Consider the following 27,903-nt stretch of genomic DNA (forward strand, 5'->3'; position numbering starts at 1 on the left):
TAGCGTGTACACGCAGGTTCACTTAACTGAAGTAGCGTATATGTTTCTGAGCATGAAATTTGAAAAGTATCATTGATCTGATAATACTGATTCACCCCCCCCTCTCAGTATTATTTCCAACAATTGGTATCAGAGCAGGTCCTTCAGAGGAAGCTTAATCGCTTGAAGGAAAAGATCCATCATAATGGCTAATCCAGAAAGAGAGGCACACATCAGGCCACTAGTCTTTGACGGGAACAATTTTACCCATTGGAATATAAGAACCACTGCATATCTACAATCACTTGGAGCAGAAGTTTGGGGAATCGTAGAAGGAGGATACAAATTCCCATCAGCAACTCCTACAGATCCAGCAGAGAAAAAGCAATATGAGCTCAATGCCAAAGCTGTTACTGTCCTATTGAGTAGTTTGACACAATCAGAATTTATGAAGATCATGCATTTCAAATCAGCTAAGGAAATATGGGACAAAATCGTTACAAGCTACGAAGGAGATGATCAGGTAAAAAGAGCAAAGCTTCAAACTCTCAGAATCCGGTATGAAACTCTTAAGATGCATAGTAATGAAAGCATAGCTAATTATTTCCTGCGTATGGATCAGGTTGTAAATTGTATGAGGGATCTGGGTGAAGAATTTGAGGAAGTTGTCTTAGTTGAAAAGGTTTTGAGATCTCTGTCTGCTAAATTTGATTCTAAAGTATCTGCCATAGAAGAAAAGGAGAATGTGCAGAAAATCACCATGTCACAGCTTCAAGGGATCTTAACTGCTTTTGAAATGCGACAAGAGGTACCATTAGAAGCCGCATTCGAAGCATCAGAGGAAGAAGATGAGGTAAATTTTGTCAAGAATCTTGAACGGGGAACTGGACGGTTCAAAGGTAAGCTACCTTTCAAATGTTTTCTATGTGGTAGAGTTGGTCACTATGCTGCTAGATGCCCTCATAACAAAGGAAAGATGTCTGAAGAAGATGGTAGAAGCTATTATACACATATTAAAGGTTCATTCAATGATAGTGAAGATATTAGAAGTCTCATGGCACATGAAAAGAAGAATGCTTCATCCAATAATAGTGAAGATATTAGAAGTCTCATGGCACATGAACAGAAGAATGCAGAAACTGAAGAAGTTACCAAATTAAATGAACAATTGGAGACAGAAACCAGGGTAAGAGAGCAATTGCAGGATATAGTAAAGGAGCAGAGCATAACAATTCAGAGACTTGAATCAAAGATCCTCTCTCTAAAAGAAGATCTTAAAAAATTAAGAGAACAGAACAGAGAAGCTCTTGAAGATCAAGAACATGAAGTGATCAAACTAAAGCGACAAGTGGAAGAAGGAAGAAAAGCTGAAGAAGACCTAAGGAATCAGTATCTGGAAAAGGAAGAACAACATCAAGTTGAGGTAAATATCTTGAAAAGTAAACTAGAAGAAAAGGATAAGCCTTTACGATTTCAAGATAGTACTAAAGTCTTGGATGATATTCTTAATAGTCAAAGGTCTCCTGCTATCAAAACTGGTCTTGGTTTTCATGAATATGTTGAAGGTGAATCTAGTTCACAAGGTGAGGCAAGAAACTCTAATGAGAAATCTGAAATGCTCAACAAGGAACAACCAAGGAAAGAAATTCCTCAAGGAAGATCCTTTACTCCTAACTATGGATGTGATAGACGATTATTTCCTCCACTGAATAATGTTGAATGTTATGTATGTCCTAATCTTGGACATGTTGCAGCCAGATGTAGAAGTAGAATGGTTCAAGACCATTACAAAAGATCATCGCATCCCAGGTAAATTCAGAGGATATTGCTTTGCCTGCAATGAATATGGACACAAAGCAATTGATTGCAATAGAAGGAACGTGAAATATGTAAGATGTTATACATGCAACAAATATGGGCATAAAGCAAGGGAATGCAGGAGCAGATTTCAAAATTCAAAACAAGAGGACCATACATCATCACAGTTCCAGGAATTGAAGAAGACAGAATTAGAGACAGAAAGGTGTGGCATAACTCAGTCAGCTGACATAACAGACACTAGGGAATCTGAAAGTGATGAATTTCAGTATTCCATCTTGCATACGCTGATATAATGAAGACAAGTCACGTATATACGCGAGTTACAGGCTGCAAAGTCGCGTATATGTAGAAAGGGCAGTAGAACAGACCCAGGAAATGGTTCAGTCATGGGTGGCTCAGGCTCAGGGGGAGCATAAATGGCAGCAGAACAGACTCAGGAAATGGTTCAGTCATGGTTGGCTCACGCTCAGGGGGAGCATATACTTCAAATAATTCATTGTTGGCATTATGGTTTGCTGATAAAACTAAATGATACATCTTGTTGTTTGATCAAAGGAATGGTATTGCAGGCTTATGTGTATGGTACAGATCAAATATGATAAATGATAGTTATTGCTGGTCTTAGAACCTGCATCTGCTCAGGGGGAGCATGGATGGATTGATACAAATTGGCATATACAAAGGGGAGCCAAATCAGAAACTTCAGCATGTACTCAGGGGGAGTATGGACAGCAGAAGGTATACCAAAGAAGAGAATATCTTGGTCCGCCCTTTGCCCTTGATGTCAAAGGGGGAGAGTGACTTGGTGTGGTGGTTGCCATCAAGTCCAAAGGGGGAGATTGTTGGCATTATGATACAAGTGTTGTCCTTGATGGCAACTCACTCAGAAGCAGGTACAAGTGATGGCAACTTAATCAGAGGACAAATCTTAGTACAACAGGACAAGAAAGAGATATACGCAGGTTCATTAAGGAAAATCAACGTATACACGCAGGTTGGCTTCAGTAAAAGCGCGTACATGTGAAAACGTGCCTTTGGTCCGTGGCGGTTAGTCCTTGGAAGTTGTGCCTATGGTTTTGGACCATGGTGTCTCGACGGGCGTGTCGATCCCTAGTTTTGAAGTTGATGGTATTGTGTTACTATGGTTTTGGACCGTGGTATTGTGAAGGGCCTAAGGCTATATAAGGAGAAGATCATTAGGCAAAGGATGTAAGCAATGTGTGTCTGATGAAGTGAGAAGATCTGGTATTACTGGTTATTTGTTCGGGACGCTTGGCAAGGGTCGGATCTGACAGCGAAGGTATAAGTAATTATTTCTAGATCTGCACGCGGGTTGCCTTTGGAGAAAGTGCGTATACACGCGGTTTTGGTATAGCGAAGTAGCGTATGCATAATAAGATTTGATATTTCAGGTTGCTGTTGATTCGGTGGTTGTTGCAGAGTTTTGGGTTCTGGTTTGTGTTCTGTGTTCTTGATGACAGGGTTTTAGTGATTCAGTATTGGGTGATTTAGAGAATTATGATGCAAGTATAAGTTGATGATTGTATTGCAGCAATGTTTGTTTTGTACTCATGGATCCAGTCTGAAAATTGATGAAACATGGTCCCTGTAGGAAAGAAGGTTGTAGCCTTCTGTAGGGTCAGCACCTACATACTAGTAAATGGATCGGCTAGTACAAGAGCTGAGGGGGTTGTAGCTCCCTTCCAGAAGTAGTTGGAAAACGAGAGAGGGTTGTAGCCCTCTGTAGGTTGTAGCCTACGTGCTGGTAAAGGACTGCACCAGTACATTGTAAAAGAAGTTTCTTATTAAAGAAGAAAGAGACGAATTGCAGCAGGTGGTTTTCACCCACATTGGGTTTCCACCTTATATCATGGTGTTCATGTGTGTGGCTTTTATGTGATGATCTGTTCTGGTATACTGCACATGTTTACTGTCAATGTGGTTAATAATGTTCTGATGCATTTACTGAAGATAAGCTAACTGAATCATAAGATTTCTGGATATACGCTAGTTGCTTTAGACACAGTAGCGTGTACACGCAGGTTCACTTAACTGAAGTAGCGTATATGTTGTCGAGCATGAAATTTGAAAAGTATCATTGATATGATAATACTGATTCACCACCCCCCCCTCTCAGTATTATTTCCAACACTTAATTGTTTATTGAATCAAGCCCAGGTGGCAGATTTTGTAAAGGAGATCTCACTCTATATATGTGTGGTTTCTTGACTTTGAAAAGGGAGATCGATGATGTGAGAACACCACTTTTGTATACTTTTTAGTTAATAAAAATACAATTTGCAACAATACTCTGTTTTAACCTGAGATTCATTTTTGGTTTTAGTTCCATCCTATCATGCTTCTATGTTGTTATCAGTTTTCATAGCTTATTTGATTACTTGGAATTCAATGTTATATTGCTCCAACTTCCTTCAATTTGCTGTGATTACTGTAAATGTCCATATTCACATTAGTAAACCAAAAAATGCCTCAGCTTCCACAAAACAATGTTGTTTGTAATTGATTTTCTTTAATTGACTCCATGCCCAATGGTGGTTGTCCTCACACTCTTTCATTTGCAAAATCACATAGAAAACCAGAGTTAGCCATCTGAATTTTTGAGCTTATCATAGCCAAATTTTTAAGTATATTGAGAGAGCCCTCTCAGATTAGAAGGACTAACTTCCAATTAAAAGTTGGTTTGAAATAGTTACACTGGGTTGAGGGTTGACATAGCCCAACCTGTTCTAACCTAGTGAGAACATGCAGGAAAAAGCAAGAGGATCTAGCACTAAACCTGTGAAACAAGAGAAGAAGCAAATTAAGGATGAGAAGAAGTAGCCCAAAATTGCGTGGAGAAAGAAGGAGTAGTAACTCTTCAACTAGTGAAGAGCATTCCCTCTTGCAGTCCATGATTATTCATGCATACTTATAGAGGACTACAAATTATGAGAGGTGAAAAACCTCAGGGTGAGCATATGATGGAGTTTGTAGCAACATATGATGAGTTATTTTCATCCTCATGCACTTTCAGGCCCACAAGAACAATTTGTCTTATTGGAGGTGTATTGAGCTCAGGGGGAGCTATGTATGGTATTGGGTTGCATGATTTATCTTGTCTCTTTCATTACTTTCTGCCCATGTGTTTGTAGCAGCTTTAATATGTCTTTCATTAGTAGAAAGAAGAGCACATTTTTTATCCATGTATATGTTTTTTGGTTCCACTAAAAAATGGTTGAAAAGATGTGCAACCATGCATAGATTGTGGTCATGACTCCAGAATGTTTTGAGATTACTTGTGACATGGACCAACCATTTATGAGTTGTTGTATGATGATTACTACAACCATGTACTTGTTATTGTTTCATCATTTCACATTGGTATTTTGTCCATTTTAGTATGTTGAGTCATGTTGACGATAGGCTTGTTTTGGAGGGGTCATATTCAGTCTATATTGCAACCACATATATGGGCTAATGATGATGTAACAATCATGATGTATCATGTTTTTGAGTCTTTTATCCATAGGAGATGATTATAGAAACCATATATTTCATTGATATATTTTGTAAATGCTCATGGAGAAATGTACTTATGTTGTACTATCTTTTGGGTCTTATAGCCGTGAGTCATGAGGTCATGTAATGGTCATATGAGTTATGTATGATTTATTATGACGCTGCTATTTCCATGTATTTATCATTGTATATGTCATATGAGTCATGGTCATGTGGAATTACAGCCTGTATGGTGCTTCTATTTGTCAAAGGAAGCACTCTTTGAAGCGAAAGTGGTCATTTCAGCCCAACAGTTGGTATCTCTACACCTTGGAGATAGCATGTGTTTAGGAGGAGCATTATTTGTTCCTTTTTACTTCAGCCATACATTTTTGTCATTATGATCTGCTTGGAGGTGTTCATGTTATGCCTCATACTATGCTATGACAGTGGGGTTTTTGGCCTCATGTCATGAGATATTTGGTGGTTGCTATTATGTAGTTATGGGGGAGATTGTGTGTGGTTTCCTCATATGATGATGCATTTTATGATTTTTCTATGAGAAGGAGTGATGGTTTGATGCTTATGTCGATGAGCAGATATACATGTGCTGGTGATGGTTCATGGCACACTATTTGAGTTGTCAACTAGGTCCTCATTAGGTCTTCATGTCTATGCCTATGAGGATTAATTGTAGAAGTGAAGTGAAGGCTTCATGATGATGATGCAGAGGTTGCATAGGTGCTTCAGATGTGTTGTAGCTTGTTCAGAGGTCTAATGGAGAGTGGAGGACTTGTTGGCACACTTTCCAACCTTGTTTGTTGGCCCTTTTAGGTCAACTTGGTAGTGACACTTGGGAGGCATGTTTGGTATACTTGCATATTTGTTAGAGGCTATGTTAGAGGTCTAGTGGCTAGCACAGATGGAGGGGAAGGTGATCCAAGAGGCAATGGAGGTTTTGAGCAGAAGAAATGATGATTTTCCTCTTCCTTAGACATAGTCGCATGCAGAGAGGCCTATGGGAGCAGTTGGACTGCTCCAGTCGCATGGAGGCCAACCTATGGGAGCGTTTATAGCCCTAGTCAAGTTCAGACCATGTCAAGGGTGTGAAAGGGGGAAAACACGAGAAAATTTATGCATTCTTCGCATTGTTAGAAAGCAAATTAGATTGGAAATTCCTAGAGGCTTCCAGAAAAAAGTGAAAAAGGTCCGAAATGGTTTTACAAGGTCCTCTCATGATGTGAATTAATTTAGTGCACTAGTAGTGGCCTTAATGAATTGTTTTAGTCCAATTTGTGCACCTTTGATCTTAGCCCCAAGCTCAATTTCGCCCTACATGTTTTATATTCTTGCATTGTGAGATTTGTGGCTGTTGATGGGGTTAGATATTTAGTGTATGTGTGGAAAGAAGGCGTAATAGTGTGTTGATGCTTTAGACCTAATTGAGAGCTTAGATTTCTTCAGTCCATGAGCATTAATGGATGAATAATGAGCAAATCTGAAGCATGTTGTAGAATAGATAAGAATTCGAGCTACTGGTGTAGAGATTGGTTGGAGAGTTTGGTATGATGCTGGAGTATATGTTGGTGATCTTCTCACATTTATTTTGTTGGATCTGTTGATGCATGTAACACATATCCATGTGTCTTATGATTTTATTTGTATTATGCAACATCTTATTGTTGTGAGGAAATGATTGTATTCAATTTTTATGTGGAAACAATTTTACTTGTTAATCTTCTATTTGATTATAAGATCTTGTTGCTGAGAGTATGTATGTAAAGCTGAATTCTTATTTCGCATAGTGTCTTTGGATCCAGTTTGAAAATTCATGAAAGGAGGTTTGCATAGTGGGAACTGAGCAGTGAATTCATGAGAGAGGAGCAGGGATAACAAATCTTTAGCAAAGGAACAAGTTTCTCATCCAATTGTGGTTGGATAGTTCGACATAAATTGGGCGAGGCTCATTGGTCATGGTGGTGACTAATAGATCAAAGTATTTAGAGTCGATTGTTATTTCAAGAGTAATCGGGCGAGGATCGTTGATCATGGTGGCCTTCAACGGATGATAGTCCTTAGATCTGTAGAAAATAGAGTCTTCTAGTTGATCAATAGTATCAAGTCTCTTAGCCAATCGAAGTTGGAATCTTGTATATGAGGTCAAGTCTCCATGTTGATGGGAGTCAACAAGCTATGGAAAATACCATTTGCTTGACTGGTAGAAATTTAGAGCAGAGCAGCAGTAGCTAAGGTGGTTTTTACCCTGGAAGGTTTTCCACCAGAAATCTTGTGTATCTTGCATGGATGTGCTTTTGATGTGTTGATTATTGTGTATGTTGATCACATGGTTTATGCTTTAGCTGCTTATATGTTATATGCATGGATAATCTAATGAGTTGCTGATGCATGTATGTGTGATTCAATAAGTGAAGTTATAAAAGGTAGAAATTCTAAAGAAAATCACACTATTGATTCACCCCCCCAGAGTTGTGCTCAAAGGTATCCAAAACTTGGTATCAGAGCGGGGCTCTTGTTTGGAGCTTGATCGTTGGAGAGCAGATATGGGGTTTGTTGGTGGAAATTGATTTATTTATTTTTAGAATGGTTGTCCTCACTACTACAAATTACACAGTATGGTAAAAAAATGTAAAATCTGAATTATTATCTTATGGATCTAACATCTGGGAAGTAGTATGTGAAGTTTGTGTAAATATCCATTTGAAGATGAGGTTTTGCAGCAAGATGCACAAGCACGATGTATAATATACAAGAATCTTCATGATGATAATATGAAGAGACTAGTGGGTTTGAAACATGCCAAAGAGATGTGGGATAAGTTAGAAGAAGAGCAATAAGAAGAAGAAAAAAAAGAAGAGCCTCTAGAAACAATAATCTTAGTCACAAGAGTCTCATTCTTCCAGTGCACATGATTTAACAGATGATGAGAAGGAATAAAAAAATCTTCAAGCCAAAGGTATGAATATTAATGATTTTTTGTTGATTTATAATTTTGATGATTTAGATTTTGATCATGATGAAGCACATAGTGAAGATGAAAAGGATATTAAGAGTCTTAGATCTGAGATTTCTAGACTAACAGTTGCATGCAAGGATCAAGAAAAACTGTTGCATATTTGTGATGATAAGCAAGCCAAGCTCAAGGAAAAAATTGTGAGCTTAAAAGTTAAATTGGTTGAATCTGAAAAATTTGAGGAAGGTATGAGGAAGCAATATCAAGTGAAGGTATAAGAGGTCGAGAAATTAGAAGTTGAATTTGTTTCCTTGAGAAAGCAACGAAAGATGGATAAAAGCACGATAGCCTTGGATAATTTGTTTGAGATCCGAAGATCACCATTCGATAAATCTGGTCTTGGATTTCAAAAGGTTGAGTCTAGTTTGCATGTAGGAAAAAACACCAAATAAGAACCCAAGAAACATGTAGCAAAAAATACCAAAAACAAAAGTGAGATCCAAGGAAACAAGGAGCAGATCCAGCAACCGAATAACAATCAAAAGAGCCAGCAACAGAAACGCAAGCAGAACCAACAGTAAAACCAACATCAGAGAAGAAAATCTCAAGGAACACCTACATTGAGAATACCTTTTGCTCCTAGAGATTATTGTGATAGATTTGTAAAGTTTCAAAGGAATCAAAGTCCTTCTGTTCCTTTTGTGCATAATGTAGAATGTTACAACTGTCACAAGTTTAGGCATGTTGCAGCAAATTGCTGGAGCAGAATGTAAAGACTACATCAATAGAGATTCCAACGATATCAACAACCAAGGAGAATGGCCAACATGTATAATTGTGATTTTTTATGGTTATTGCTGCTCATGTCACTTGTTTGGCCATAAGGCATCTGATTGCATATCTAACCAATGGAGGAGAAGCACATTTCAGTCACGGTTTAGATATAGCATGAGTATAAAAAGATTTGATCCTCTTGGCCATGTGGATGGTTAAATATGCCATAGATTTGGCCATATGGCAAGAGATTGTTTGTTGCCCCATTATTCAAGGCAAAAACATCAAAGGTAGCAAAAACCAAGAGGATTTAGCACTAAACCTGTGAAACAAGAGAAGAATAAAATGAAAGATGAGTAGAAGCATCCCAAAACTGAGTGGAGAAAGAATGAGCGACAACTCTTCAACTAGTGAAGAGCATTCCCTCCTATAGTCCATGATTATTCATGCATACTTATAGAGGACTACAAATTATGAGAGGTGCACAACCTCAGGGGGAGCGTATGATGGAGTTTGCAATAACATATGATGAGTTCTTTTCAGACTCTTGAATTTTCAGGTCCACAAGATTAGCCTGTCTTATTAGAGGTATATTGAGTTCAGGGGGAGCTATGTTTGGTATTGAGTTTCATGAATTATCTTGTCTCTTTCATTCATTTATACTCGTGTTTTTAGAAGCTTTATATGTCTTTCATGAGTAGAAATAAGAGCACATTTTTCAATGTTTTTAGTTTCCACTAACAACTCGTTGAAAATATGTGCAACCATGCACTGATTGTGGTCATGAATCCAGGATGTTTTGAGATGACTTGTGACATGGACCAGCCATGTATAAGTTGTTGTATGATGATTAATACAACCATGTACTTGTTATTGTTTCATAATTTCACATTGGTATTGTGTCCATTTATTAGTATGTTGGGTCATGTCGATGATAGGCTTGTTTTGGAGGAACCATATTGAGTCTATGTTGCAGGCACGTGTATGGGCTAATGATGATGTAATAGTAATGATGTATCATGTTTTTAAGTATTTGGTCCATAGGAGATGATTATAGCATTCATGTATTCCATTGATATATTCTGTAAATGCTCATGAATCCATGTACTTATGATGTACTATCTTTTAGGTCTTATAGCCATGAGCCATAAGGTCATGTAATGGTCATATGAGTTATGTTTGAGGTCTTATGAAGCAGCCAAAACCATGTATTTATCATTATATATGTCATATGAGTCATGGTCATGTGGAGTTACAGTTTGTATGGTGCTTCTATCTAGCACGACAAGCATTGTTTGTAAGGGAAGTGGTCATTTCAGCCCAACAGTTGGTATCTATACAACTTAGAGATGGCATGTGTTCAAGGGGAGAATTATTTGTTCCTTTTTAATTCAGCCATACATTGTTGGCATTATGATATGCTTGGAGGTGTTCATGCTATGCCTCAAACTACGCTATGACAGTAGGGTTTTTAGCCTCATGTGATGATATATTTGGTGGTTGCTGCTATGTAGCTATGGGGGAGATTATGTGTGGTTGCCTCATATGATGTTGAATTTTATGATGTTTCTATGGGGAGGAGTGATGATTTGATGCTTATGTGCATATTGATGCATGTACTTGATGCTGCTCATAGTTGCATATTATGATGATATTGCATATGATGCTTATGATTGCCTTATGTTGGCATATGATGCTTGCTTATAGTAGTTTTTGGTTGATATTATGCTTTGAATTGTGATTGGATATATATGCTGCTTGTTGTTTATATGGATACATGGATGATCTTTGATTGCATTATATTTCAACCATGTAGAGATGTATGCTCCAGTATGTACTTCAGTTCTTACTGCTTATTCATATGGAGTTGACCCTTTTCCATTGATGTCAAAGGGGATAAAATTTGGAGAGAGTTTGGGTGTATGGAAATCAACCTCACATGTTGATGAGGTTGACATCAATGCCAAAGGGGGAGTTTGCTGGCATTGATGTCAACAAGGTCATGGTTATGGCCATACTTGTCATATGCATGTGTGATTGATGTTTGAATTAGTGGTCCTATTGGTTGGCATGATTTATTGAAGCTGATATGGTTGTATTGGCATTGATGTCAACTCCTAAGGTCATGCACTTATGTCAACCTCATGATGATGTAGATTGATGGACCATGGTGTGTGTCGGTATGTGTTGGCATTGATGGAGCTTGTGGTAGCATGATGGTATTGGAGGAGTTGGAATGTGCATTGATGAACATGTCATGCTGGTTTGTTGATGCTGCTACAGGTTGATGAGCATATTTACATGTGATGGTCATAGCTTATGGCACACTAGTTGAGTTGTCAACTAGGTCCTCATTAGGTCTTAATGTCTATGCCTATGATAATTACTTGTAGTAGTGATGTGATGGATTCATGATGATGATACAAAGGTTGCAGAGGTGCTTCAAATCTATTACAATTTGTTCAGAGGTTTGACGAAGAGTGTAGGAATTGTAGGCACACTTTCCAACCTTGTTTGTTGGACCTTCTAGGTAAACTTGGTAGTGACACTTGGGAGGCATGCTTTTTCTACTTGTAGATGTGTCAGAGGCCATGTCAGAGGTTTGGTGGCTAGCACAGATGCAAGGGAAGGTGATCCAATAGGTGGCAGAGGTTTTAAGTTGAATAGATGATGGTTTTCCTCTTCCTTAGCCATAGTCATATGCACAGAGGCCTATGGGAGCGATTGGAATGCTCTAGTCACATGGAGGCCACCTTATGGGAGAGGTTATAGCCCCAGTCAAGTTTAGATAGTTTCAAGGCTAAGACTAGGGAAAAACATGAGAAAAACTCTACATTCCTTACGCTATTTGAAAGAAAATTATATTGGAAACTCCCAGAGGCTTCCAAGAAAAGTGAAAAAAAGTTGGAAATGGTTTGTAAAGGTTATCTCATGATGTGAATGTATTTAGTGCACTAGTAGTGACCTTATTGGATTGATTTGGTCCAATTTGTGCACCTTTGATCCTAGCCCCAAGCTCAATTTTTCCCTACATGTTTTAGATTCTTTAATTGTAAGCTTTGTGGTTCTTGATGGAGTTATAAATTGAGTGTATATGTGGAGTGAAGGTTGAATAGTGTGTTGATGCTTTAGAACTATTGGAGAGCTTAGATATATTCAATCCATGAGTGTTAATGGCCGAATAATGAGCAAATATGAAGCATGCTTCAGAATAAATCAGAATTGGAGTTGCTGGTGTAGATATTGGTTGAAGAGTTTGGTATGTTGCTGGAGTATATGTTGGCGATCCTCTCACACTTGTTTTTGTAGGATATGCTGATGCATGTAACATATATCCATATGTCTTATGATGTTATTTGTATTATGAAATATATTATTGTTGTGAGGATCCGATTGTATTCAGTTTTATGTGGCCGTGGTTTTACTTGTTTACCTTATATTTGACAATGAGATATTGCTACTAAGAGCATGTATGTAGAGATGAATTCTTGTTGAGAATAGTGTCTTGGGATCCAGTTTGAAAATACATGAAAAGAGGTCTGCATAGTGGGAAGTGAGCAGTAACTTCACGAGAGAGGAGCAGGGATAGTGAAGCATCAACAAAGGAACAAGTTTCTCATTCAATGGTGGTTGGATAGTTTGATAGAAACTAAGCGAGGCTCATTGGTTATGGTGGTGACCAAAAAATCGAAGTTTGTAGAGATAATTGTTAGTTCAAGAGTAACCGGGTGAGGATCGTTGATCGTGGTGGCCTTCAACGGATGGTAGTTTGTATATACATAGAGAACAAAGTCTTCCACTTGATTAGTAGTATCGAGGCTCCGAGCCAATCAGAGTTGGCATCTTGTATATGAGTTCGAGTCTCCATGATGATGGGAGTCAACAAGCTATGTAAAACAACATTTGGTTGACTAATAGAAATTCATAGCAGAGCAATAACAAAAAGGGTGGCTTTTCTCCCGGAAATATTTCCACTAGAAATCTTGTGTCTTTTTTGTGGATTTGCTTTTTCTGTGTTGATTATTGTTTATGTTGATCACATGGTTTATGATTTAGCTGCCTATATGTTATATGCATGGATAATATAATGAGTTGTTGATGCATGTATGTGTGATTTAGTAAGTGAAGTTATAAAAGGAGAAAAATGTAAAGAGGATCACACCATTGATTCACCCCCACCTAGTAGTGCTCAAAGGTTTCCAACATGGGCAAGTTCCATGGTCGTGTAGCCTAAAAAGAACAACCCAACCAGATTAAGAATTTGCATTGATTTTCATAGTCTAAATAAATTGACAATAATTGACCCATTTCCAACTCCATTCATTGATGAAATCATAAATGAGATGGTAGGGAACGAATGTTATTCATTTACAGATGGCTTCTCAAGGTATAATCAAGTACCCATTACAAAAGAATATTAGGAAAAAATCAGATTCTTTACAAAATTTGGATCTTTTTCATATACAATAATGCCATTTGGTCTAACAAATGAACGAGTAGTCTTTTCAAGATTAGTAGTTAAAGAATTTCAATAATACATATATAAAACCATGGAAGTCTACTTTGATGATTAGACCATGTATACACTATTAAAACATCATGTTCAGTGGTTGAGACTTATGTTGGAAAGATATAGAAAAATTCAATTGTCTCTTAATATTAGGAAATGCATTTTTGCTACATCAATAGGTATATTGTTGGGCCATGTAGTATGTAAAGACAGGATCAAAGTAGACATGGAAAAAATTAAAGTGATCTTGTACTTAAAATCCCTAGTGAACCAGAAGAAGATTAATTTTTTTTTTGGGGTACACAAGATACTATAAAAAATTCATCTAACATTACTTGGAAATAACTTTCATGTTTGACTCAACTATTAAAGAATGATGTTTCGTATAACTGGACTAAGGAATGTGATGAGTCTTTTCAATTACTCAAGAGGAAGTTGGTTGAAGCACCTATATCGAAATTTCTTGACTGGTGGAAGAAATTTCATGTGCATGTTGATGCATCTAATATGGTAGTCAGGGTTATACTAGTGCAACTTGATAGCGAGTTCATAGACCATCCAAATGCCAAAATTAGTTGAAAATTAAACAAATCTAAAAGAAATTACTTAGGGATGTAATGAGAAGCACTCGCCATTGTATTTTCTCTACAAAAAATCCACCACTACCTTTTAGCCAATGCTTTTATATTCTTCACAAATAATGAAGCTTTATGGTATCTCGTCAATAAATTAATACACCAAGGCAAAATCTATCGATGGCTATTATTATTCTAGGAGTTTGAGTTCAAAGTGATAGTCCAACAGGGGAAAAATAGTGTTAAGCCCGACCACTTATCTCAACTAGAAATGGGGGAAGAATTGACGAAATTCGATGACGACTTGCTAGATTTACATTTATTTAGAGTTGAAGCAGCTCCTACAGAATTTGCAGAAATTGTTTAATTTTTGCATATGGGAAGAGCACCTGATGAGATATATAAAAATAAAATAAAAATATTGGCAATAAAAGCAACCCCATTCGCACTAATCAATAAACAATTATACAAAATGGGGACCGATGAAATACTTTGAATATTTATTTTGAAGCATGAAATGAAGGATATTATAGATGAAGCTCATAAAGATGGTGTTGGTGGACATTATCAAGGACATATGGCAACGAGGAAATTATTACAAGCAATATTATGGTGGCCAACCTTGTTCGAAGACTGTCGAAGAGAAATCCACAAATGTGATATCTGTCAAAGAATAGGATGACCACTATCGAGAAATGAAATTCCACTCCACTCCATAAACCCAACCCTCTATTTGAGATTTGGGCTATCTATTTTGTTAGTCCATTTACCAAAATGGCTAAAAGGACATGTGCAAAATATATTATCACAATATTGGAGTATTTGACGAAGTGGAAAATTTTGAACCACTTGAGTCTTGTACAAAATAAATGGTTGCTAAATTTATTTATGAAAATATAGTAACAAGATTTGGGTGTCCCCTAACTATAATGAGTGACAAGGGTAGACATTTTTTTAATGCTACAATCAAAGCAATGCTACATAAATTTATGACTGAGCATAGAAAGACAACAACTTATTAGCTACAAACTAACGGTGTGGTATAATATTTTAATAAGATGTTACATAAAGGACTCACACATATATGCAACATTGACATAGATGACTAGGATGATAAAATATCAGCATTTCTATGGGCATATTATATGACATATAGACAATTGACTACGCACACACCATTCAAGTTAGTCAATGGGTAAGAAGAAAGAGTACCATTGCATTACACCACAAATGCAACAAGCATATTGCCTGTGTTGAAGTATGATATTGAGAAAGCTAAAAATGAATGATTACAAGCTACAATGATTACAAGACAAATTGCGTGCACTTAACTAGCAACAAGAAAGTAAAAATAAAAAATAAGTGTGGCATGACAAAAATCTACAAACAAAGAACTTGAAAGTAGGATATTTAGCAATACTATATGATATTTGAATAGAGGCAAAGTTGAAGAAATTTTAAATGTCATGGTTAGGCCCCTTTGTAATAGAACATATACACTCTTAAGGTGCAGTTCAACTAATAATGCTTCAAGGAAACGTATTTTAACTAGTAGTAAATGGTGCCCGACTAAAAAAGTATATCACTTAATGACTTTCACGTGTTAGTGGTGAGAACCTCTCTAAGGCACCAATAATATGGGCTAGTATGAAAACCACGACATGGAAGTCTGGCTTACCGATCAATTGTACAATACTTTTAAGTCTAATTTTAGTCATTAAGATAGGCTAATAATTAGGATTACAAGACGCAATTATAAAATTTGGTACAATAACAACCACACCAACAAATAAGTACTGTAAAAAAGAATCATCATACCAAAAATAAATTCAAAATAATGGATCAAGGCCAAGAATGGATTCGAGAAACCAGGTTGAAATCAGCTCGAGCGTCAATGAGAAGATCATCTGTACATTAGTGCATTTGGAGGTGAATCCGAGTAACTTTTAGCAAAAGGAAGAGAACGAAAAGACCAAGCTCTTCCATATAAAGATATAGGTTAAAAAGACCAAGATTGATGCTTTGTTTAACTCTGGATCACAAGCGAATCTCATTGTTAACAAATTGGGATTAGAATTTCATGATCATCCAAGACCATATCCATTGGGATGGGTAAATAAGGATGCATAAATAAAGATGTAAACAAAATACAAAATTAGATTTGTCATCAATGTTAATGTTATTGAAGTATAACTAGATATAGTTCCTCTTGATGTATATGGGGTGGTGTTTGGAAGTCTTTATATGTACATATGGGATGAAATATTCATGCAATAAACAAACCAGTACCACCTCTGATCCGTAAACTATTGTGGATATTCCATTGGACAATTCGTCACAATAGATTTGATAAAATTTATATTTAAAAATTTGAAATTCTACACTAGTAAAGTTTTATTAGAATTATGGATTTGTAGATTTACTGTTAATATAACATGTATGCAAATTAAAATTATGCATAAAATAGAGAAAGGAAAAATAAAAATCTCACACACACATTTGACACAAGATATGCTTTGGGAAACCCTTTCGGGAGAATAACCCAACTGGAATGTGAGGCCGCTCCACTCTCTTTCTCTAAATGGAAATATGGCTGCGAGTATAAAGAAGTATGGGTTGTGGACAGTGGGATTCTAAAATGCACAAATCCTTTTTGTGCTCTACCCCCTATCCCTATTGGATATTTTTTCTTAGCAACGGAACAAATGCACTCAAAAGAATGGAATCCCTTTTCCTCCTAGTGGCCTGGTTATAAGTAAGCTCGATAACCTACTAGTGGTTAGGTTTGACTACCTCAAATCTTAACCAGAGTTACAATATAGACTCTTGTAGAGTATTCTACATCATAATCACATGTCTAACCCATTTTCCATGGATAATGGGGGTTGACGTGGCATCCTCTTGAATTATGGTGGTGGAAACAAGAAGGTTAAGTTCTAAGTGGCATAACTTTCACATACAGACTCCGATTGACGTGATTCTTGTGCTGTTGGAAAGGTCTCTGTGTGCACAATATAATGAATATGTGAATATCCCTCTTGATACTATAAAGGATAGGTTTTCATGACTAAAAGCACAAGTTACAGTTATACACATGTTGACGATGATGGATCCGCTAACATTCAGGGGATCTCCTCGTTATGAAGTGCCAACTAGACCTCACACTGTTTGGAGTAGGATTCCCAACAGTGGGTGGTAATGTTATGCCTTGACTGTGAAAATGTGCAGAGTAAAGTATGGTAACTTTGGGTGACAGAAAGTATGTGACCCTGCGGAAATTCAAGTGTCATGCATGAAGGTTCCAACACACGAAGGGAAAAGGAGGCGTGCCCCTTGGAAGCCTGTAATAGTATGAAACTTGAAATGAACACACAAGCGTAATGACATCACAAGCTAAGATGTAGAATAGTCCACAAGTTAAAGTGATGAATTAATACAACAACATGCATTCAACAAGATTCATACAAATTCAAACAAAATAGTTCACACGCATAAGTGTAAGTTAAATAACATACATTGCAAATACAACAAGAATAGTCCTACTATATTCACAACATATGCATGAAAGTGTGTTGGCTCTGATTTTATTATAAGTGAAAGTTCCATTCATACACACACCATTGACGGACCAATAGCCCCAATAGTGGAACATCAAAGTCAAGAACACCTGTTCCTCCAAAGAAGTATACCCGCTCTACACTACGGAGAAGCCAAGGCTCCTCATAATACTCCCAAGTTCCTTCTAAGCCTAAGCCTACCCAAAATATTGGCTCATAAAAGCCCTATACATGAGTTATGAGGTTCTATTTATAACAAACGGGGGTGACTTTTCAACTTCCCTTTGTGACCTTTGGACTACCCTCATGACTCTTCAACTTCTTTACAAAATGACTCATTACATTACATCATGACTCTTCATATTCCAATATTGACACTTGGAATTTCATTTACAACATAATTACAAATAACGTTACATTTTACACTCATACCCATATAAGAAAAAATAGGCTAGAGACAACTTGAGAATCTAACAAGACACAACACTATGATGCTCGAGTTTGGGAGAACTCTAGCTCAATAACCTCCACTTGCTGCTTCTTGGTCACTTATTGGTGCCAAGCTCAGTACTGTGTGATGACATCCCCAAACTGTATGATGGTGTCTAGATGGAAGCAGAATCTAGCCTCCATGACATTTGGGTACAATGTCCCTGAACCGGTTTCAAGTTCGTTCTAAAGCATGAGCAACATTGTTTTGATTTGGACAGGACCATCAATGTAGTTATGCATGTTCTGTCTGTTCAGCTCCAAATATTCCTTGGTGGCAATCTGTCTCAGCTGCTCCAAGTACTCTTCGATCTCCTATCAGACTTGGTTCCTAGGTTTGGCTTTGGTGAGTGAGCCGACTGATGGGATTTTGCGTGCTTTCACTAAGACATCTAAACTACTGAACAATTGTACATATTAGGCTTGAATGCTACCAATAAATGAGGCGAGTTGCTCGTTGTTATGAATCAACATCCGAACTGTCGCTTTCTCTAGCTCTGCCTATGGCTTCTTTTTCTTCACTAAGTCAAGTGGCTCCCCTTTGTATCACATTGTCCACTCTTACACATAAGTAATGGTAGCTTGTATGTTCTTGAGAGTTTTAACAAACTCCTTGATCTGCTGCTGTAAGCCATGCAAACAAAAAACTGCTTTATGTATGGTCACAAACCCCTCATAGAGCTTCTGCATGCTTTCTCCAAGTGTTGATACTTTAACAAGTATTGTTGCTCTCATCTCCTCCAAGTAAAAAAGTGTTGAAACTGTTAGAGTCGGTCTAGTAGCCCTCCATCAGCGATCAAAACTCTTTGCATTTGCATAAGTAGGTGTCTCATCAGTGTCAATTTTTGCATTCCATTAGGCATGCCATAACCCTGATGGAGGAGCTGGTGTTTTTGTTCCCCTCTTGGCATTGCTGGATCAAAGTTGTTTCAGTCCTTAAATTCTTTTAAAGCTTACTTGTCTTGTCTTGCAGTCAAAATTCTAGGTCTAGGGTTTTGGTCGAGTTTGTCTTCAAGGTCATGTCTCTGAAGGTCAATAAGTGCTTAGCAAGCCAGAGGGATGATTTTCAAGGTGTTTCTTCGAAAATTTCTATCTTGTACAGTTAATTTTCACCTTGGATTTAAAAACCCTGTTTTTAAAGCCAAGGTCATTTTTCGAAATTTTGTAAAAAATGGTAAAATTTCAAAAGGCTTCAAAGGACAGCATGTAACCCTGGCTCCCTTGCCAAGATCCCTCAGATGTTATCCCTGCAAAAAGTATCGAGCAAAAGCATCAAATTAGTCAATTTCAGGATAAAAGGAAACCAAAAACATCAAGTTTATAAAGTGTCAAAGAAAAACATTATAAAGTGGGTTTGGGCATGAAATTAATTCAAATCAAGGTTATAAAAGCCCAATCTCCCTCCATCGAGCCTCATTGTGCATCTAAGTCACTTGCAAGAGAGATTGGGTGAGAAATTGGCCGAAGTTGAGAGCTGGACAGGCGCGCGACCCGTCAGAGGCGCGCGACCCGTTGAGCGCCCTCCGACAGTGCAATTTTTAAACGGGTGCGACCCGTCAGTGGCGCGCGACCCGTTGGGTGAGGCGCGCGACCCGTCAACGCCCTCCTTATCAAACTGCCTGCAAATTCATCCAAGGAACCACCAAAATCGCCGAATTGCCTAAGGTAGGCCCTCCAACTTAAAAATTGTTGCTTGTTATGGTCAAAGGAAATCGTGATTGCATTTTTAAAGATCTATATTTGCAAGAGAAAAGCTCCATGTCGCTGTGGTTTAAAATTGTAAAAAATGGCTAGGGTTTTATGCTGTTTTAAGGTATTCCCTTGTAATCATTTTTTCCCCATTTCCCATTTCATTTTCCTTGTCTTCCTATGTAAATTTCCCTTTCAAGTTTGTAAAGAAAAACTAAACCCTACCCCTCTTCCCTAAAAAAAAAAATCAAGCCCTAATCCTACCTCTCATAATACCCATGTAAACAAATTTATATAATGATGCATATGCAATGATTTTGCAATGATTTTTCCCAAAAATCCCTGTTTTATATATTTATTCCCATTTTCCCTTTAAAATGTCCCTCCCCTAACATTCCCCTCGTGCTCCTTGTCCCCTTGAAACAACATTTTAATCAGCATTTTATCAAGCAGAAACAACAGTACATTTCAACCACTTTGCTCCTTAAACAATGTCAGAAACCGAGACCAATTACGAGAAAAGTGATGACCAGGCATCAGCTTCAGAGTTTGAGGTACAGAGGAGGCCTCATAAGGGTGGAAAGGGTGGTCATCATAAGAGAGAGGAGCCCACTTCTTTGACAGATTTACAGGCTTGTCCTATGGCAGTCTCATGTTTCCGGTATATGTCTTGTTATGAGTTTTGCGAGAGGATCTCTCGGATTCAGCATCACAGAGAGTTGGCTCGCCTATTTGTTTTACATTTGCATGATGGACATGTCAACCTTGCCGGGGTGGACTTTACATTGACACCCGAGATGATTGCACAGGCCATAGGGATACCTAATGTCGGAGAGGTATGGAATAAGTGCAAGGTGTTGGACAGTGTTCAGTTTGAGCCTTTCGTTAGACCCGCACTCATGAGACACTTGACAGGTGTGTTTCCCTTCAGATTTCTCAGGAGTGAGTATGCTCCCATGATGAGGCTTATCATGCTCTATTTTACCTGTGAGGGCAGATTTTCACAGGTATATTCGTACCATATTCGCCTATTGATGCATTTCACACGGGTACGGATGATGAACATCCCTGTTTTCTTCTGCCAGAACATTGAGAGGATGGTGCCCGTGATGCAGCGGAAGAGCCCAGCACAGCAGTATAGGAGCCTCTACCATTATGGTTTGATTCAGCTTGTGGTCTTACATCAGTTGGCTCAGCAGGGCATCTCATGGGAGGAGTTTATCTCTCGTGAGCTTTTCACAGCACCACCACCACATCCGGAGATTGTTCATGAGGAGGGAGGACCATCACAGCAGCATGATATCCCCGGGACTAGCCATGTCAGCTCTCCTCCGCTTGTCACTTATCAGAGAGGCCAAAGGGCCTTATTTGCAGCAGCTCGGCGAGTACTTTCTCCACAGCATGTGGAAGGGGTCTCGCCTTCTTCATCAGCTCAGCGAGTGTTATCTCCACAGCAAGTGGAAGGGGCCTCGTTTTCTTCAGCAGCACAGACAGCACAGAGGGGCAAGCAGCCCAAGATTGATGAGGGGCCATCAGGTGTTCCAGCTATCGAGCTTATTGATCTTGATGTCAGTTCTCCTAGCCTAGAGTCGAAGGAGATCATTCAGCACCTTAGTGCTGAAAATGATGCATTGCAGAGGAGATTAGAGGGGGCACAATGGACAATCTCATATCTAGAGCAGCGCAACAAACAGTTGGAGGATGAGCAAGCTCTTGTTGAGTTGTGGAGGATCCGTAGTGATCGCAACTTGAATCGAAGAAGACCCGGTGATCCATTGCCCGCTGAGCGAGAGTCTATGCTTATCCAGCTCAATGCTCATTTGGAGAGGCTGTTGGCTAAGGCCAACCAAGATAAGAAATTGTTGAGAAACATGAAGAACCATTATTGGGCGCGGATGCACGTGCGCAAGGCGAAGATGAAGATGTTCCAAAGGCGGTTGGCCAAGGCACAAAAAAGGAGAAAAATGCCCGATCCCCTCCACATCTTGGCCGAGGCTTCCTTGAAGGAGCAAGGCACTAAATAGCTCAGCCACAGCACAAATCCCAAGAAATTTTGAGCATTTTGGGTCAATTTTGGTTTTTTCAGGCAATTTACAGGTTTTGTCCCTTTAACGGGTCTCACCCCCCGTGCGACCCTTTCTCTTGGCAACTTCATTTTGCAAAAACTCAGCATTTCCAGATTTGTCATGAAAAGTTACACATGCTCATCCATTTCCAAGAGATTTTATGAAGTTTTGGGCCTCCAGAAGGTCAAAAAACAAGCAAAAAATGACTTTCTGCCACATTTTTGAGACACAGAAAGCAGTCTTGGGAGATTGCAATTTTGGAGGGGCAAATGACCACCAAATTCAGAAATTCTAGTTGGGTTGGAAAGTAGACTCACAGACCTTTCCAACAAGCCTACTCTTGCCCAATTTGGACACCTGGAAGTGCCCCAAAAGTGCCCTCAAAGGCGCGCGACCCGTCAGGCAGAGGCGCGCGACCTATCAGGCAATTTTCTCAAAATTTCACTGTACAGCTCAGAAAAACGCAGATTTGACCATGTTTGACTTTTTGGAGTGGATTGTTATCCTCCTTGATGTAAATAATGTAATTTTTTGACACTTTTACACTTATGTATCTCTTCTGGAAGATTCATTCATGAGATAGGTGAAAATTAAATGAATGAATTGGTTTCCAAGTTTATAGAGGCAAGTTGTTTTGACTGCCTAGTTTTCAGTGCTTAGTTTAGAATTGGTTGAAACAGCTCCTAGGATAGTGAGCTCGACCCCTAGAGGAATGGAAAGATGTTAGATGATCTATATGATGTACTTTCTTGCTCATTTTCATGGTTGGACCCTTGAGGGAGAAGCTATCATTGTATTATTCACTGTATCTCTGCAATTTTTGGCTAAGGAAGACCAGGGTTTTGCAGTCCTTTTTGGGATTCTTGTGGTTACATGTATTGATGGTGTGTTTCTCGATGTACTTGTAAGTGTGTTATGTGAATCATTTCCTTTCTTTTCCTTCTGCAAATTAAACAAATGAAGTGTTAAAGTAGAACTCATGACTGTCATGCTCTGCTTTTAAGTTTGTTTAATTTCAATGTTTTCTACTGTTTAAGGAGAATTCAAAGTTATTGTTTGCTCTCCTTAGCTCCTCATCTGTCATTCTTAATCATCCACCTCAATCAAAGGCATCAATACTGTCTCCTACCTTGCCCCAAAGAACCCCCTGCAGAAACTGTGTCCTATCCCCGCGCCCAAAATTGCCACTCCTCAATTTGCCACCAAAAACCCTAAAAATCCCAAATCAACCCTTTTGATCAGTTTACTAGCCTAAAATCAGTGTTACCCTATTGGTTATCTCGCCCATTGAAGATCTTTATCGAGATAGACCGGAGAGAGCCCTCTCCCGCCCCGTAGGGCTAGCTACGAGGCTAAGTGGTTTGATGTTGCCTTGAGGTTTACCTTTCTCAGCCTGAGGTGAAATTTCTAGCGCTAACAAAAACTACACTATGTGATGCTACATGGATTTGTTCTACCTCTTTCCTGGAAAATTGCAAGTTCTATGCCAATTTCTCATTCTCGGTTGTCAAATACTAAATGTTTGATATTGTTGCTCCCGCAAAGGACAAGTTGGCTTCAACAATGGCATTTGGATGCTTCCTAGTGTCCTCCACTATCACCCTTTCTCTAACAAATGCAGGTGATGCGTGATCATCTAGAAAATTCTTTCTCCATGCTTGTACAATCCTCTTTTGGAACTCATCAAATGACAAATTGTACACATCCATTACTGAATCATCATCAAGGGGAACAACATCCCCTTCCTTGCTCGAGGTTGGCTCTGATGCTGGAGGTGGTGGAGATTGAATGGTGACTTGTGGTGCACTCGACATCATATCAACATCTTCATTCTACGGCTCTTGTTCCATATCCATGTTTGTTACTTCAATCAAGTGCTCAATCTATTGAGCAAGCTCCCGATCTTGCATCTATTCACCTTCCTCCTTAGTTGTTGGTTGGTTATGTTCCTTCTCTCCAGCCTATATGGGTGTTGTTTCTTCTATCATTTCACCTTGCCTTTCTTCTTCCCCCTTGCTTTCACTTATCTTATTATTCTCTCCTCCTCAACTCCTGTTCTTCCTTCAATTTCTATTATATTTCCTGCAACTTCAATTTTTCTTCCTGCAAACTCTGCTTTTATCTCTTCCTCCGTTATGCTCTCTATATCCTTTGTTTCCTCTTTGCTTCTGTTGCTAAAGTTGATTTCATGATAATAGGATTATCGACAATCTTTCTCTTTCCCTTTTCCTGCATGGGATTGCTACCTTATGCTGTTGTTTCTTTCAAAATTTCTGCCATATGTGGAGCAACATGTGAATTCCCCGCTAAAATGATAAGCTCATGGAGTCTAAAGGAATTGTAGGAATTCCTCCATGGATCCTCCTCTGGCCAATGGAATGCCCCGCCGATCCACATAAAGCAAATTCTCGCACATTGGTCGTTACAAATACCACGGGGATCATACGGCTTAAAGTCCCAAGTACTGAATTCAAACATGACTATTTTCTTTCCCTTGGCATTCGTGACTTTCAAGTTATTTATCTCATATAATCCAATTTTCAAAGGAAGAGTGGGCTATGGTGCTTTCTTCTTCTTGCGTAACACTATTGAAAATCCTGTGGCGAGATGATATGACACTTCTAGCATGAAAATCTTGTCGGTGGCATACCTCGGTAAAACATGCATAGGCTTCTCTCCACTGAACACTCTAAGGAAGGTGCCACCTGGTGAGGCATACCAATTTGCGATGTCTGTTATTGCCTCCATTGCTCCTCATGGCATGTAAGGTGGATCTTCTTCAAAGATGAACTTGTAAAGTGGGATGATGAAGTGGTCAATTAGCTATGTTCTTACTCCTCAATGACTACAATATGAAATAAATTTATAATAGATATGCATAAAATATCTCGTGGTGTCCATGCCCGGTTCATGATAGGGAAATGTTGTTCTCCACAAATCACATCTAGTAAATATGCAGAAATATAGAACCTTGCTTTCTCACCATCGGGAGGACTCTGGGCCTATGCTACATGGGCTCTCAACTGTCGAGCCAACAAATATGACCAGTTGAATGACTTCCCCTCATTCACCACCTGGTTCAATAAGATTTCCCACCCTTTAGGGAAGGTCTCTACTCGATTGACCATGGATCCTGCAAGCTAATATAACCAAGAGATGGTAGGCCTTCCTGAGGGACTTTATCTTGTATAAATGGGTGGGTGTTTGTCGAAACTTTGATGGCTCTTTCACCCAGCCTTTGACAATGTCTCTTGTGTTCACATAGTTGTGGGTGGCATAAAATAATGAGTCAATGAGCTCCAATGGCTCGGGCACGTGATTCATGCACTGATAATCTTTTTCTTGAAAGGTAGCAAGCTTTTGTCCACTAACACTACTCAATGTCATAGTCTTCTCATAAATGTGTGAGACAATCCAGCTGATGACATCTGCACATGGGAAGGCCAGATACCTACATGCAACCTTGTGTAGTCCTAACTGCCGAATATTAAGATAAACCTGTTGGTCCTCTAGATCTACCTCAAGGCTCTTTGCTAAAAGAGATTCATTAACTTGCTACCATGTTAGTGTTGACCCCTTTTCTATAAACAACTGACTGTCTGTAAACACTGGAAAGTCTATTGATGTTTGCTCAACTGCTTCCCCAGTACTGTTTTCAGTGGTCTCTTTTGAAGCATCTCTCTTTGGTTCCATGGTAACAATGATTTCTAAAGAGAAGTACTTCGCAAGTGTGGTACCTGTGTGAAAAAAAAGACACTCATGGAAAGCAAACATTAGCTTCAACAAATCTACCTTCAAACCATGATCAAGCAACAAACTAGGCAACTAGAGAGAAGGATTACACAGTTTTTATCAACAAGGGAGACTGGATGACTATGGGAATTGCGCATTGCGTAGTCCCAACAACCAAGAGTGAAGCCTTAGGCTTGAGACAGCGCAATGTGTAGTCCCAACCTGGGCAGAGACTGGGAGAGACTCCGCAATGTGCAGTCTCAGTGGCCAAGGTGATAGGTTGACTCTTGGAACTGTGTAGTACATAGTTGGAGCCAACCTGTACTGTGAAATGCGAACTTCTAGAGGCCAAGATTATGGCTTGAGCCTTAGGATTGCACAGTGCCCAGCTGGGTAAGACAAGGTTTGGCTAAAGCAAGTGCAAGTCTGTCCGATGGAATTTTGAAAAACGAGGAGAAGTGAGTGATGATGCGAGGTTGAGTGAAAAACTGGCTAAGTATGAGAAAATAAATGTAGATCAAGCACAACAACTAATCAAATAGAAGGAAAATCAAGTGTGTGAGGAGAGTCGTCGCAACGACGACCATCGATGCAAAAATAGGAAAAATGATGCGACACTTATGAAAGGAAAATGAAAACTTAAAAAAACACTTCTACAAGTTAAAATAAGTTGAAACACCAAAAACTACGAAGATAAATAAGTAAAACAACACTCACACAAGCGAAATGACAAAAAGCGACAAAAGACGACAAAAGTGAAACTCACCTGTACAAGCGACGATGACCACACTGAAGGTTCCTTGATCTCCTCAAGAATGCTAGAGCTCCAAGATCAAATGCACAAATGATCTCTAGAGGCATCGATTAAATAGATTTGAGGGAATTATGGTTTGTGATTAGCATGCCTAAAATCAAGGAAAAAGCGACACTTGGTAGAAGTTTCCAAAAATAGAGAAAATGCCTCCTTCGAGATACTAAAAATAGATCCATTTCTTTTAGGGATTTTGTTTCAGTTTTTTTTTTTGGGAAACTTGCCATACACATTGTCGGGAAAGACAACACAATTATGGGGAATTGCACAACCTTATCGCTCAATGTACTCTGCAGTTTCTGAGCTCAGTGATTGATTGCGTAGTTTCAGGGCTCAGTGCTGGGCTGCCTTCCATGATTGTGCAATTTCTAGTCTCAAGGATGACTTCTAGCCAGGACTGCATAATTACCATCACCAAGGCTGCTTTCCCTCAAGGATTCCACAATTTCTGGAGGCATGCCCAAAACTACTGTGAGACCAAGTTGGGAGATCATCTTGTGAGTTAGAAAGATCAATTAAGTGTGAAAACAAGGAAGCACAAGCATAAATGAAAATATAACTCTCAGTCAAAGCACGGATACATAGATCAGTGCAATATTAGCTCTTGTGGATAGGAAGAAAGGCTCCAAAATTGAAGCATAGGCAAAATTTTTGAGGGTGGTTGTAGCCGCTACAACATTGGCAACACACTGGTAGAACTCTAGCTCTCTATATGGATCTTGTCTCATGCAAAGCAGGTCTAACTCTTCCAGAAGTATTGTTCATTTCATTAATTGTCACAACTTCTTCACCTAGCTTGAGTTAAAGATATAGTCCCAACCATTCTCTTCATCGGTAACACACATACAAAGCTAAGTCAAACTGATTTGTTTCAATTGGGGATGAGGAGTATATAAATGCATAGGTAAAAGAGATTTTTAGAGTCTTAGTTTTAATCTCTGGCGTTGCTCCACTACAAGTATGCCTGGACAGTACCCCGACGAAGTTACTTCAGGAACACAAACATTACTTCGTTGCAAACGATCCTGGACAATACCCCAACAGAGTTGCTCGCTTCACCTCTCTGTGCAGGAATCCTTTCTCTTCTTTCACCCTTTACTTCATTTTTATTTGTTCAAAGAACTATGCATAGGCACTTATTTATTTCATGGGGGTGGAAGAGGGATCCCGATTTATTGAGAGTAGAAGAGGTTGTTGCTTTTGAGAAGGATATTTATATACATGTCTGACATATTTGTTATAGTTTTATTCCCCTCCTTACTCTACTTGACATAGTTGACAAGGATTAACCGAAAATAGAAGACTGATTAGAGTAGGTGTACTAGTTAAAAGTGCAAGAATCGTGATTTCACTTGTGACTTTCTCCGGAAGGAAAGTATTTTCCATTAGAGTATCATTGACTAAAAGAAATGAAAGATTCACATAAGGAGA

This window comes from Pinus tabuliformis, chromosome 4_2 (genome assembly GCF_031772625.1).
Source record: "Pinus tabuliformis cultivar Carrire ecotype Pingquan chromosome 4_2, CPIR1, whole genome shotgun sequence".
Classification (NCBI taxonomy): domain Eukaryota; kingdom Viridiplantae; phylum Streptophyta; class Pinopsida; order Pinales; family Pinaceae; genus Pinus; species Pinus tabuliformis.